The sequence below is a fragment of the Triticum aestivum genome, chromosome 2B, assembly GCF_018294505.1.
Source record: "Triticum aestivum cultivar Chinese Spring chromosome 2B, IWGSC CS RefSeq v2.1, whole genome shotgun sequence".
Lineage (NCBI taxonomy): Eukaryota > Viridiplantae > Streptophyta > Magnoliopsida > Poales > Poaceae > Triticum > Triticum aestivum.
Genome location: NC_057798.1, coordinates 60795350 through 60810742, shown reverse-complemented (window position 1 = coordinate 60810742; position 15393 = coordinate 60795350). Strand labels below are relative to the sequence as shown.

At 42.0% G+C, this 15393-nt stretch overlaps 1 long non-coding RNA gene and 1 pseudogene across 1 annotated transcript; one reads left to right on the top strand and one right to left on the bottom strand.

Moving 5' to 3' along the window:
• Positions 1-2071: 2071 nt before the first annotated feature.
• Positions 2072-5532, bottom strand: LOC123040431 (uncharacterized). Its single transcript, XR_006418160.1, has 4 exons — positions 5043-5532; positions 4549-4642; positions 2885-2980; positions 2072-2389 (listed from the first exon to the last, which is right to left on the bottom strand). It is a non-coding gene; the product is annotated as an uncharacterized lncRNA (long non-coding RNA).
• A 4691-nt stretch (positions 5533-10223) lies between these two features.
• LOC123040430 (protein O-glucosyltransferase 1-like) lies at positions 10224-14098 on the top strand (annotated as a pseudogene).
• The last annotated feature ends 1295 nt before the right edge of the window (positions 14099-15393 follow it).

The window sequence follows — 15393 nt, the reverse complement described above, 5'->3', positions numbered from 1 at the left end:
AGTGGTTGTACTAGCTCTAGTGCAGAATTGTGCTATTAAGACATACTCCCTCCGTTCCTAAATATTTGTCTTTTTAGGATTTCAAATGGACTATCACATACGGATGTATATGGACATATTTTAGAGTGTAGATTCACTCATTTTGCTCCGTATGTAGTCATTTGTTGACATCTCTAGAAAGACAAATATTTAGGAACGGAGAGAGTATATCGTATGCCCTTGGATCAAACTGTGGAGATAGGCTCTCAATATCTGGGTGCCCTTATACCCTCTATGAACAGTAAATTCAAAAACAAATGAAAAATAACAAAAAATCGGAAACTTTGGAACATCAAACATGATCAAACATTCAATGTTTTTTTGCAAAGTTTCATTCTCAAATAACATTCTGGGAGCCATCACCTAAAAGAATAAATTCAATGTTCAAAGTTTATGTGCACTTTTGAGCAGCAATTTTGTTATTTTTGGTGAGGGCTCATCAAGTGTTATTTGTGGCTGATAATTTGCAAGACCATCAAAAGTTTGATCGTCTTTGATCACCAAAAGTTTCAGATTTTTTATATTTTTTTCGTTTTTTATTTACTGTCCATGAGGGTGTAGGGGCACCCGGGAGCTGTCTCACCTTTCTTGCAAACTGTGCGTAATACATGTCAGACAAATAAAAATGTGTGCTCGAAATTGAAACATGTGCAATGAAAGATCCATTGATTCCAGTTAACGTTTGAGAAGGAAATCATGTGTGATAAAGAGCACACAGTTCAGTCCAAAGATGTATGTACGATACATCGTGATAACACGCACGGTAAAACTTTCCAAATTATGTGCGTCGATTGGCGAACAATTTAAGTAACAAATTGTGTGTGATGATGGGAAGCATCACACATGTTGCGTAATGCAGGCATAGTTTGCAAAGTTCTGCACATGCTTTTTTATGAGGCCACTCATGTGCGGTGGCTCATGACAGCGCAAATCATGCAGTGAGAATTTTGTGCTCTACTGGGCAAACAATTTAATTAAACAAACTGTGTGCGATACTGTGAACCATCATCACAGTTTCACCATGCGAATCATGTGCGATTTGACTTGCTATGTCTGCAGATGAACAGCATGATCTGTCCGCAGAATAACAACAGACGTAGAGCAACTCTAGGATAGATGACTGCATCAACTTCAGAATACACACACTCAATTTAAGGGATTAAACCCCACTAAGTTTGAGATAATATTGCATTACAAAGTGGTTACATAGGGGTAGAACATAAATAGGTAACAGTATCTAATTTTACAAGGATTTCTAAGAACTAGCCAACATATACCTGTCTAGTCCTTCTTCTTCTTAAATGCACCTTCCATGCCATCGTCTTAACGAGGACGCTTCGTGCCGCTGACCGTCAGCTTATCGTCATCGTCGTCGTCCTCCTCCTTCTCCTACTCCCCCTCCTCCTCCTCGTCTTCGTCATGGTTCTCCAAGTGATCCATCTCCGTCTCGGGATACTCCAACTTCGAGTCGGTCTCCGATGACTGCTTTGGACTTTCAATGAACTCGATATATTCGAGGTCGTTAAAACCGGAGGAGTCTTGGTTCCATTGCCCTTTCCAGGAGGCCATGGCTGCGCTGCCAGAAATTGCAGAGAGAGTCACTACACCACAACACTGATCTAAGGACAGGAAAACTGCTGGGAGAACGCACTTACAAGGGCAGGCAAACTGCCGGGATAGTATTTCTCCCGGCAGATAGAACCGCCACGAGAACGGCTGCCGGGGATCACTTCTTCCGGCAGATAAACTTTTGCCGGCAGTTTCTCTGCCCTGGCCCATGTATATGCCGGCAGTCTATTTTCTCTCGGCAGATTGATCATGTACATGAAACTAAAATTACCGGCAGTTCAATTGCCTGCACAAGCATGTTGACCTGGCAGTTATTCTGCCAGTACTTTTATTTCAGCAAACTATTGTAGGCATCCCTAATGTAATATTCATCCATTATGTTGATGCAATCAGGACATATCATACAATTCATACATACACTTAAAAGTAACATATAGGCCTCATAAAAAACCTTTTGATTCGATAAACATAGAACATATATAAGCAAGTTCTGCCACAAAAAGAGGTACATATATGTTTTTCGATGTGCCACACAACTACAATGTAGTGCTACAAAGGGAGAAGTATATATGTTTCTAGATGTGTCACACAACCAGAATGAGCATACAGTGGCCTATGTGCCAAAACAAGCACCAAAATGAGCAGAACTTGCCAAAGTCTCCAGGTTCGACAAAGAAGGCGCATTACATTATCACTCCACCAACTTAATTGCAGGTCTTGCAAACCTTCAGCAGCTTGTAGATCATCCAAATATCCATCAACTAGTGTATCTTTGGGAAACCTGCAAAAACTCAAAATGGAGCTCTCATAGCACAATAAACTTGTTGTAACATGAACATGCAACTAGTACGGAAGCACAAGATAGCACAATAAAAACGCAATTTTTACATCACATAAGGACAAGTATTCTAATGCCTTCTTTGTTTGCCTTGCTGTTGGGCGTTGGCTGTAGCAGCACACGCTGTGAACTTATTCAGTACATGGAATTTGAATGAAGGCTGATGTTGTACACAGCTCGTTCATTGGTGATGAAAAGGATTTGAACCAGGCTGATGTACACAGCTCGTTCCATTCAACTAATAGTAAAAAAACAGTAAAAATATAATTTGATATTCTTGTCGTTCAAACTTGTTTATAGTAACCTAAAGGTTGAGATTATGATCTACCCATGAAGAAAAGCACCCAACTTGTTAGGCATACAAATAAGGCACCAACAATAAACTCATCTCATTAAAATAATGTGCTTGTAACAGGATAAAATGGTATCCACTGTCACCTTTCGAAAAGCTGCTACTGAACTAAAATGTATGCAGAGACCTCTAGCTTGATTTGATGCGCCTTAGATGGTTCCTTCTCCCTTTGGATGATATGGCTGCAAAAGAAAGCAAAGTGAAAAAAAGGATTGGTGTCCACGCAAAGCAATCAGTGTCCCCGTACAAAAAAGTAGGAGTAGGAAGCAATCAGTGACAGCAGCGGGTTGAAACTTGTTCAGCACACAAATATATTAACTTATTGGTCTTCATGTCTATCAAGGGTTTGCTTAAGGAGCCTGAGATCTCCTATCATAAGTGAAGTCACAGTATCTGCATACGTGAAAATCTTTAGGTAGGATATTTCATTTCTCCTCTATATTCCCATTTTGCCTAATTTTATTGTATACTTAAATGGACTAAAATGGATGCAGATTAAAATGGTGCAGGTTCCTGTATATAGGTGTTGTGTCAGATCACAATTGTAATGATATTTATATTTGAATTTCAAACTATAACATAATAATCTACATCATAAATTAGAGAATGATGTATAAAAAATATTGGGGAATCGGATCCATTTTGTTGCAACATTTCTGCATTTTTTTATATTTCATAAAAGATGGACAAACTGAAACCTAATACATTCAGCAAAAGGTCAAGTCAGTAACATAAACGGATAAACAAATTAAGTTCACATGACCTTTCTTCTGAGCCATTACTTTGCATAACCTTCCATTCAAGTGAGTTGGATAACAAAATAAGGACGAATCCATGTGACAAAACTGTATTTAGCCATATCCTAAGAATATAATGGAAGAATCGGTGCACAAACATAGTTAGGAGCATGTAAATTTGCATTGAGAAATCATAAAGCTGCTCAATCTCGTAAATTCTCCTGTTAAAATTACACTTGATTTCTCCCATGTCCTTAAGCACACATAATTCTACTTTTTGGTGAAAACAGATTTAATCGGCAATATGTTGACTTTTATCAATGTACATAATCCATTGGTCTACATGTGAAAATCACTAAAAGGGTACAGTTTGGTAGGTCATCTATAGCTTAGAATACCTTACTACTTCCTCCATTCATAAATATAAGTCTTTTTAGAGATTTTAATAGGGATTACATATGGATGTATGTAGACGTAGTTTAGAGTGTAGATTCACTCATTTTGCTCCTTATGTAGTCCATATTGAAATCTCTAGAAAGATTTATATTTAGGAACGGAGGGAGTACATGTTAGCTGCCAATTTTAGAATCTAAATATTCGAGATGCTAAGGAAATATCATATTTACTATTAGAAGTAAACTGAACAAATAAGTATTTTGTGGTTACAATTGTAAGAAACCTTTTTCTAACTATGGTATATGAAAATATGTCAAGCTTGAGTCCTTCCACTCACTCGACTTAAATTAGGATTTCTATTTTCAAACTGTGTGCCGCCTATCTTGAAAGGAGGGAGTACAACAAAGGGAATCTTTAAATAAAATTAGTGTAACTCAAGTAATCCATATGAAGCTAGCTTCAATTTTGTATCGACAACAGTTTTAAAGTTTATGTACAGATCTTTATAAGAAAGGTTATAAACACTATTGGACATGGTTTTGATAAATATAGGAAGCTAGTATAACTTTAGTATCAACGAACAAATATCTAATTCGTGGTTACAATTGTAGCCGAACCTTTTCTGATCACGTTATACTAAGCAATGTCAATCTTGAGTCCTTCGACATACTCCACCTAAATCGCTACTTCTGTTTTCAAACTGTGTGCCACCTATGGAACAGAGGGAGCAAACAAAGGGGGGCAGTAAATATAAATTTGTGTAAATAAAGATTATAAACACTTGGACATGATATTGAGAAATCTTGGAAGTTGCTACAACTCTACTATCAAATATATAGGAAATATTTGAAGTCTAGGCCTCATACACTTTGCTTAACGTTGGAAGGCATAAGTGCTTTCAGGTACAATAATTTTAACCTTCAGTTGTTTTCGAGGAACCCTTCTCAGATTAACTAATAGACTATATACACATATTTTAGAGCTACACACATTCATGTGCTTGAATGCTGTCACAAGGCATGTCCTCAACATCTCGTCGCTTAAGACTTAGATCTAAGAACTCAAGTTGCTTGAACGGTAGGCTTTTCTACAGTGATCTAAGAAATCTCACCTGTCAAATCTCGTGGTTGCGGGAAGTTGAGGAGGCAGAGCTGCTCACGGGAGAGGATGGTCGACGCTCCACTGCTCGGGGTAGAGGACGTAGGAGGCAGCCCCGATTGGTGCTCGGGTGAAGCTTGTGGGAGGAAGAATCCTGCTCGGGGAGGAAGCTCGCGAGATGGGTGGTGACGAGGGAAGGCATTAGCCGGAGGAGGGTGTTCGCCGCTTGTGGTCTGGAGAGGTAGGGGACGGTGGTGGGTGGACGCCGGCGGCAGTGGTCTGGGTGGAGGGCGGACGCCACTGCGATCTGGAGTGGTTGGGGCGACGGCGGCAGTGCTCGGGATGGAGGGCGGCCGCCCCCGCGGCTCTGGAGTGGTTGTGGCGACGGTGGCAGTGCTCGGGATGGAGGGCGGTCGGCGGCGGTGGGATGGTTGGGGCCGGTGGTACGATGGGTGGTGACGGCGGCGGCTGCGGTATGGCCGAGGGCACGAAGGATTTGGGCGTCGATTTGGGGGCGACGCTATTATCTTTTTTTAGGCGCTTTTATCTGGTGGAGGGCCGACGCGTGCACGTCTTGTTTTGGGCCAAAATTTTGGTCAATCGCGCGCTTTCCCCTCATCGCGCTAGCGCGCGCTTGGGCCTGATATTTTGGCCTCGCGCCAAAGTCGATCCCCGGCAGATTATGAGTCGTCGTTTAGTTGTCTCGGCAGACAATACGCCCTACAATCTACAGGCAGTTTATGTGCCATCATTGCTCAAGTTCTCCCGGCAGTTTCCCTGCCTCGAGATGCTTGTACCGGTAGAAACAAATTTCCCGGCAGTTGTTTTGCCCTTGGTCGGGTATTACTCCCGGCAGTTAATTGCCCCCAATCAAGTGTTGTGGTGTAGTGAGTGTGGGAGGATGTTGGGATGAAAAAGACAACAATGACGATTCTGGTGCGGTTGACACATTATATTGGCACATTAGAGGGTGGTTACAATTCCGATATAATCAACCACATTTAGTTACTGCGATTGTAGTTCTCAAGATGATAACTACGCACAGGGTTTTGAAACTTTGACACAAGATTCCTTAAAACAATGTATGTGCGGTAACTATGATTCAATAGGTTGTGCTTTCTAGCAAATACACAAATAACATTCGACGTTGCATATTTACATTTTTCATTCAAAATGTATCATATATCATGGCTTGGGCGAGATTATTGAAAATTTTCAAGCATTCTTAATGCTTCCCATTGATTAATGAATCTCTACCCAATTCTCAAAAGTAATTCAAAATTGCACACGAAAAATTGAAGGAACTGCGTACGATTATTAGAACCACTAGATGCCTCGATGCGCCATTGGCGCAAAGATAAATTACAGAAAACAAATGTAGCAACTTATGAACAATATGCATTTCATGAATAATCTGCAAAGGGGCAAAAAAAACGCAACCAAGAATTCAGATGAACTATTTGAAGGACGTTTTTCGTGAATTGTGTGCAAGTGATTATGTTCATATCGCGTTTTATAGAAAGCCTGGCTGTAACCTAAGTCAACTTTGGTTAAAAACATGCATTCCATTGCCATGTGAGAAGAAATCACTGAACAAAAAAATACTATTCTATCCACTCAAAGTCGTTTTTATTGTGAAAAACACAAACAGCATGTCCTCCCAATGGTCATTTTCATTTAAAATCATTTCTTTTCTTCTTTTTAATTTTGTATGAGAGCAGATCTTAGTTATTATGAAGCTGACATGCAGAAATACAAAATTAATGCATGGTGGGTGAAATTGAGATGTATCAGGATGGTGGCCCTTCTCGTGATCCCTACTCATAAAAAGGATTTAGGAATGAGATGTATCAGGATGACTTGACTCTATATGACAGCAATTACCTGCTTCTCTGAATGAATCGAGATTCAACACGCATCCTTTTAGGGGTTAATTGTGTCGGAGAGATTGTCCATAACACCAGCTTAATGCTCAATGATCAAGCCGGCTCGGTGCTATCAGGTTGACTGGAGCCCAAGTGGGAAATCCACTGCTTGATAGGAGAGTCGTGTTAGAGAATGTCAATACATATTTGTCCCATTGAAAATAGTTTCTCCTTGAATTAGTGTTTGGAAATTCCAGCTTCAGCTCGTACGGTCAAGCAAAGAATATCAAAATCTTAATTGAAAATTACAAAACGACTACAATTTGAAAGAAAAAAAAATATTGTATGGGATGTACGTCTGTTAACTACCAAGTGAGCTCTTCCATTTTCTTGATTATTTTACAAAAAGGATTACACATGAACACGATGGAGTATTGCACGTAAACGTTAGTTTTGGTGCAAAAACAAGCATTCCATTGCCACGTGTAAAAAATTCAGTGAACAAAAAGTTAAATTCTATCCACTCAAACTCGTTTTTTATTCTGAGGGACACAAACATGCATATTCCTTATGGTGATTTTCATTTAAATATCATTTCTTTTCTTCTTCTTTTTTCTCTTTTGCATGAGAGCATATCCTAATTATTATGAAGCGGGTACGTAGAAATCAAAAAAATAATGCATGGTGGGTGAAATGATGCATTTCTCAGGATCCTACTCATAAAAAGGATGGCGAACATTTCTTACGACTGGAATAGAAAGGGGAGACATAGATGGTTGGCAGGGCAGAAGCTATAGAGGTCTGGGACGTTCTTCCATTTTTTTTTTGTTCCAGTTGTTTGTATCTCAAATGTTTAAACGCAGCTCTTAGCACTTAAGCAGCCACCTGCCTTTGCTCAAGCATCAGGCGTTAAGGGTTCACTTTGAGGTGTGGTAAAATAGGAAGTGATATGAGCTGGAGCGAACGCATGATGCGTATGTACATTTAGGAATGAGACGTGTCAGGATGACTTGACTCCGTACAACTGTATGCTCTTGCTGGTATGAAAAGAATAGAGGTACCACAGGTGTGCTTCTAGATGTTGATTGTGGCGGGGAGATTCTCCATAGTACCGGCTAGATGTACAATGATCAATCGGGCTCAACCCTATTGAGATGACTGGGCTCAAGACCGGAATCTGCTGCTTGATGACAGACAACCATGCGGCAAACGATATGAGGATTCGTGGTAGATAATCGTTCCATGACAATAGTTTCTCCTCGTATTGGAGTTTGGAAATTTCAGCTTGAGCTCATATGATCAAGTTTTGTAGAAATTGGCATACACATGAACATCTTCCAACATAGGCAAAATCATGATGAACATGGAGCAATTGAAACGAGCAAAAGGCAAACCTACAAGTGTGAATACCAATTCTAACGCCACTTGGGTTTCAACTTTTCACTTGGTCACGTAACTTGTTGCAAACAATCTTGAATCGTTGCCCACCTATGCTTAAGTGAGTTACCGTTGCGGTTTCACCCACAATTGCAAATGGGGGATAATGCTCCATCTCGTGGAAGAATTCTTGAATCTTCCTCCTATATGCCGAACCCTCCTGATCCGCTCACATATTGGATATGGTGTCACCTCCAACCATGCGATGCACAGTAATTGATATTCTTTCATCATGTATGCACTTCCTCTTTTGGTTATTTTCCTAACTTCCAATGTGGGCAATTTGATCTTCAATTTCATGAAATTGATTAGGATGGGCATCATCCATCAGTTTCTTACTGTGCTAACCATCATTGGTCTTGTTCATCACTTCCACATCGAGATTGTCCGACAATATGCATCACAAAAATGGATTTCAATTGCAGCATCACACATGGTTCACACATGTATCATACACCTATGACAAATGAAAAAAGCGTCAACAAGATCGAAGTATATTGTTTGGTTGTTCGACCACCCAATTAGCCAAACAGATTACGTGACATACCATGGTTGGGGCGGGTTGTTGCTGTCATTGAAGCTGCAGCGAGTTATCGACATGGTAGGACGTGTTGATGTCGAGTCCATGCCGAAGGGGAAGCTCTTCTTCATGCCATTTGAGACACTGGACCGTGACGGCATGAAGCCAGTGTCCTATGCCTACCTGTAGCGAGCTCTTCGTCAGTTGCTTGCTTGGCAAAAATTGCGACCATGGCATTGGCTCAGCGAGTGACACACGCATTATTCGTGAGGCTATGGATTCGAGCCGTTGAGTGTCATGCCATCCATCAATGACTGACGAGGTGGCTTGGGCAGGGGAGAGAGATGTGAGATATGTGGTGGTTGGGTTGGGATGCATGTGCGATGCCACTGCAAAGGGAAAAGGCGATAGGGGGAATGACGACATGCGGTGGACAGAGTTAATGGCAGTGAGCAGCAGCTACGTTGGGAGGGCGATGGATTAGAGCGGTTGGCAACGACTAATCCGGGAAGGAGCGCTCAAAATGAGACAAAGGTGAGCAAAAGGAGGGAAAGGAAAGGTTTCAGCGGACTGGGGCTGATGTGGGCATGAACCCCAATTTGGGTCCAAATAGGACTATGACGATCCGCGAATAAATGATGGCCCCGTTGGTGAGGAGTTTCGGCCCAAATGTGCCTCCGGACAGCCGCGCGAATAAATGAGGAAGTTTAGGGTTGTTCCTTGAGGGAGGGTCCAATTCGTCGCATTATGATGAATCGCACAGGGCCAACACATTAATGGGCTGGCCCAACTAGCTGCTACAAATTCTAGAAGGTTTTGGTCAAGTATTTTTTGTTTTTTAACCAAATTTTTAGATTTTATTCTTTTTTTAATTTACATTTTTCCTGGGTTTTTATGTTTTTCATAATGGTCCAATTGAAACAATCCCAAAACTTTAAATTATGTTTGGGATGTTTTTTCTTTCATGAATTTTTAAATAAATGTTAGGTTTTTTTAGAAAACATTTGCTTTTAAAATATTCTTATATTTTAAAAAATGTTCATTTCTTATAAATAAATTTCATGTTTTATCAAAAATAAAAAAATAAACTAAAAGGATCAGAAACATAACTAGTTTTTTTACAACTGGTTACCATAACAAGTTTTTTTTTTATACAAAAGGATGTATGCATCACTCAGTCCATAACAAGCAGTACCAATGCGGCGACGGCGACGGCGGTGCTCGTGCGTAGCCTGGGCGTCCCGCATCGTCTTCCTGAAGTGCGGCACCCGCTAGAGCTGAGAGGACACAGCACCATGATTGGGCGTTTTAGGGTTTGCAGTTTTCGGCGATTTAGGGTTTCCGAAATTAAAATTGGGGAAAACCTCAGCTCGATCATCAACTGGGATTTGGATTCCCAAATTTTTGGCCCTCTTCCCTAGCAAAGCTCCCCCGCCCCTTTTATCTCGGTCTGTTGCGAAACTCCCTCCGCCTCACACGTGAGCCAGCGAAAGCAACCTGCTCTGACCGCGTCCCGCCTGCAGCAGCTACACGAGCCCACGTACGTGGACGCCTTCTCCTCAGCGATCGGCGTTCTGTTCCCTTCTGCGGCGACGATCACCTCATTCTTTCCCTGTTTCTTTCTTTCACAGGGCAGAGCACATCGCCACCGCGGTCAAAAGCAGGTCTCTGGCCCTGAAGGAGACGCAGAGGTGGAAGGGAGGCCGAGAGCGGCCAGGCGGGCGATGGCCGCCGCCGCGCCTGACGCCCGGAGGTGGAGCAGATCTGGCGGTCCGTCATCTCCGGTGACCGCCACCGCGGTCTTCCTCTTCGTATTCGTTGTCGTGGTCGGCGTCCTCGTCTCCGGCCGCTGGATAACCACCACCGTGAGGCTGGCACACTATTGTTTTTCTTAACATTATTGATGTTTACTGCCATCTGGTATACTGATCTTACCAACATGGATTTTGTTGTCATACATGTATGCATGCAGACTAATTTGGCAGACACCAATCTAGATCGGTGGCGCACAAACCCGGTAGGTAAGCCTACTCACCATTCTTATTTGCTTGATCTTCCTCTCTCTGTTTTTCTGTTTTCATATACACTTGCTATGAAATGTCATTTTACATGATTTTTTTTCTGGAGAATGTATTTTACAGGGCTGATTCATGCTACAAAAATAAAATGTTATCTGATCAATCAAATAAGAAAAGGAGAATTTTCTGTGTGGAATTTCTAGCAACATTTTCACCTAGTAGGATACCTACTGGCGAGTTCCAGCCATTTTAACTTTCGACTTGTCTAGAGCCCTAGAAAAGGAGAAATTTTGTACTAAAGAAAAGAATTTCAAATTTGTTGCGAAAATATCAGCTTTCTAACAGGAATACTCACAACCACAGATTCAATCTCCGTCCATGCAGGCGATCCTGAATTCCTGACCGCCACGCATTCCACCTCCATCCCTGCCACCCCTGCTGTGCCGCCGCCGCCGCTCCCCACATACTCCCTCTCCTGCTCGGTGCCAGGCGCTGGTGACCCTGACATCCCAAGCAACATCTCTCAGACTCTGTCCCTCGCACTCTCCTCAAACGCAACATGCGCCGCTGTCTCCGAGACACAGCTGGTTCCCCCCCACTGCCGCCGCCAACACCTCCTGCCCCGCCTACTTCCGCTTCATCCACGAGGACCTCCACCCGTGGCGCACGGCGGGGGGCATCACCCGCACGATGCTCGACCGTGCGCGCACCACAGCCAACTTCCGCCTCGTTGTGCTCCATGGCCGCGCCTACATCGAGCGCATCGCGCCGGCCTTCCAGACGCGTGACCTCTTCACCATCTGGGGCATCCTCCAGCTGCTCCGCCGCTACCCTGGTCGCATCCCCGATCTCGACCTCATGTTCGACTGCGTGGACTGGCCGGTTGTCCACCCTGACGAGTACCAGGGGGAGAACGCCACCGTCTTGCCGCCGCTTTTCCGGTACTGCGGCGACAATGAGACACTCGACATAGTTTTCCCGGACTGGTCTTTCTGGGGCTGGTAAGCAACTGCTCTTGCCTTTCTTCGCTCTTGTATTTCTTACACGTTCTGTGCGTTCCTATTTCCAAACATCTGGGTCACTATTCATTAATAATGCAATTGAAAAATCCCAGCATTAAATCATCACCTGTGATTCGTGCACCATTACTGTTATGATAATCATACTTTTACTAGGAATAGTAGTACAAAGACAATATTCTTCATGTGAGACATGATTTGCAGTACATAAGCTTTGAGTCTTTGACAGACCCAAGGACTTTCCAAATTTGATCAAAATAGTTGTCCAATATACATGGTACATTATCTTCGTGTATGTATGAAACGTACGAATGCACTTTTTTTTACTTTCGTATCAACTAAATCCGATGTTCTGATGCTAACGGAGCAAATCAATGGACGCAAACTGGAAGCAAATGGTAAAATATCAGTATGTTTCCCTGAAGTTCTGTATCTTGGGAAGTGTATAAATTTGAAGTGCATATCCAAATTAAATTTGTTCTTCTATGCTTTGATTTCTAAACAAAGTGCAAACGCTTAAACTGACTTTTGTGCGGATAGGGCTGAGATCAATATAAAGCCCTGGGATGCGCTGCAAAAGGATCTGGATGCTGGCAATAGGAAGGTCAGATGGATAGATAGAGAGCCTTATGCTTATTGGAAAGGGAATCCAGAGGTTGCAGCTATAAGGCAAGAGCTTGTTAAGTGTAATGTTTCCAGTGAGCAAGAATGGAATGCACGGATTTACAAACAGGTACTTGTTTGAGTTTAGGTTGCACTGCGCTCTTTTATACTTGAAGGGAGTTTTGACATCCCATTTTATTCTTACAAGTTCGAAATGCTATTCTATATTTTCGAATTATGTTGATCGTATAATGCTTCTAATCCTTCTGACCTTGAACACACCCTTTTTTTAACACAATAATTTTGATGTTGCCTATATGGCTGATAGCTTGCTTATTTTTGCTGTTTTCATTTAGGATTGGGTCAAAGAGAGCAAGGCTGGATACAAAAAATCAGATTTGGCCAGTCAATGCACCCACAGGTTTCTTTTCTACCTTTCTCTTATTAAAAGTTTGGTAAGACTTGTTTGTTCTGTCATCGGTGTTGAAATTGTTATGTTGGGTGATAGGTACAAGATCTACATCGAAGGATCAGCGTGGTCAGTTAGCAAGAAGTATATCCTAGCTTGTGATTCAATGACGCTGGTGATTAACCCAAAATACTACGATTTCTTTTCAAGGGTGCTGATGCCCACTCAGCACTATTGGCCTGTTCGAGATGACAGTAAGTGTAACTCCATAAAGTATGCTGTTGATTGGGGAAATTCTCACAAGAAAAAGGTATGTTATGCTGCACTATCTAGCAGCTAGGAATGAGCTTAACTGTTTTTTTTTTGTATGAGCTGAAACACATTGGTCTTTAGTACTCCCTCCGATCCATATTTATTATCGCCAATTTAGTACAAAATTGTACTAAATTAGCGACAGTTAATATGTGTTGGAGGAAGTAGAAAATATCATACCATACTTCCCGTGGATTCGATAGTATGTGTTAAGAACATGTTCTCACACCTCCTCTTCAAAAACTGTTCATAGGCACAGAAAATAGGGAAGGAGGGAAGCAAGTTCATTCAACAAGAACTTAGTATGGAATATGTATATGATTACATGTTTCACCTCTTAACGGAGTACGCTAAGCTCCTAAGATTCAAGCCAACCAAGCCTCCTGAAGCTGTTGAGGTCTGTCCCGAATCTTTGGCCTGCCAAGCCGTCGGCAGGGAGAAGAAGTTTATGGAGGACTCCATGGTGAAGTCTGCAAATGTCGCTGGTCCGTGCAATCTGCCTCCTCCCTTTAGCCCTGAGGAATTCAGAGAGCTACATCAGAGGAAAGAAAAGTCGATGAACCAGGTCGAAATGCTGGAGCGAAATGCTTCAAAGCCCGAGGAGAGAAATTCTTCAAAGCCTGAGGGTAGCAATCGCTGACAACTCCCTGGTCTTTTTTACTTACCCGAGGACATGCATATAAAGCTTGTTAAGCTATTTAGGATTCATGGTTGTACTAATTTGGTAGTGGTGATACCAACAGCTTCTAATTTAATTGTTCAATTGCGTAACATCTAGAAAAGTTGAAGATGCTTTTAGATCTCTCCTGATCTCCCTCCGTTCATATGTTATCAGTTTTTACCATCTGTTATTTTAGTTGGAGAAGTATATTTTTTAAGGGTATTAGGAATCCTACTATTCTTCGTCTTTTGCCATCCTTTCGATCTATTCTGGATTGATCGACTGCAACAGCATTCTTTACATCTACTTGTGACATGCAACCCACTTTGAAAAATGACATAAAAGAGTTGGGATGTTGGGCATCTTAGGCACTTTTTTTGGTACTATAAACAACGGTATTCACATTTATTTATTTATGTACATTACTAACAACTTTAGTCATTTTATCATACAATATTCTCCTTTGAGTTATTACTTAGTAATTGGAGTACCTCGTGTTTTTTAAAGAACTTCCATGAAATAATATTTTTCAGCAAAAGAGAAAAACTTCCATGAAACTTTTCACAAGGATGACTTGGTGAGGGTAATGAGAGATTACCTTTGACAACGTTGTAGCAGATTCAAGAACTTGGGAGACTTGAAGGAGTTCATTTCTGCCAGGCTCCGCAGGTCTTAAATATGTGTCCAGTCTTGGCCACAAATTCAAGATATGCATCCTAAAGAACTGCTCCCTTCAGATTGGAATAAACGTTAGGAACGGGATTTTAGATCCCAAATTTAGCTAGCAAAACATGTATATTCACAAAAAATATATTTAGAAACTTCATTCAACAACGAATACTTCTTCTTCTTCCTCCCAAGGCCAACGCACGGGCCACCGGCCAAGCCGCCTGCGACCACCGCCCATGGCCTGTGGCGCTCCCACGCAGCCTCGCTGCCCTGCCCTCCCCGGAACTGCTCCCCACAGCCGGTCTTGCCACCGCCCCCAATCATCCCTCTAGCCCCGCCCGCGTCTGGTTTTTTTCTCTGGCGAAGCTGCACCACCGCCACCCACCGCCCATACCCTAAATCCTAAGATAGATAATGGGGTAGCCCTCCGGTGAGCCCCTTCCTTCTCCTTCCATCCCTCCACTCACTCCGGCGAACTCCCAAAATCGATTCACCCCAAAATTTTCGGTCAAGTGCCATTTAGCTAAAGCGATCACATATTTGTACATATATCTTACTTATATGAGTATGACATTCCAACAAACCTTCACATGCATCCCATCGTCGATTATATAAAGCACTACAAAGGCAAGGCAACTAATACATGTGATTGTTATAGCAGTGAAGTCAAATAAATAGAATAAATATGACATGCCGAATATAACGATGTACATCTATGCAACATGGATGCAAAACTTACAAGTGCTACTTCAAGCAATTAATAGACCCAAATATATTTGGTATATGAACCCATAAGACAAAGCTAAACATCCATAAAATGTGCAACAAAATCATGCATTAAAAATTACTTA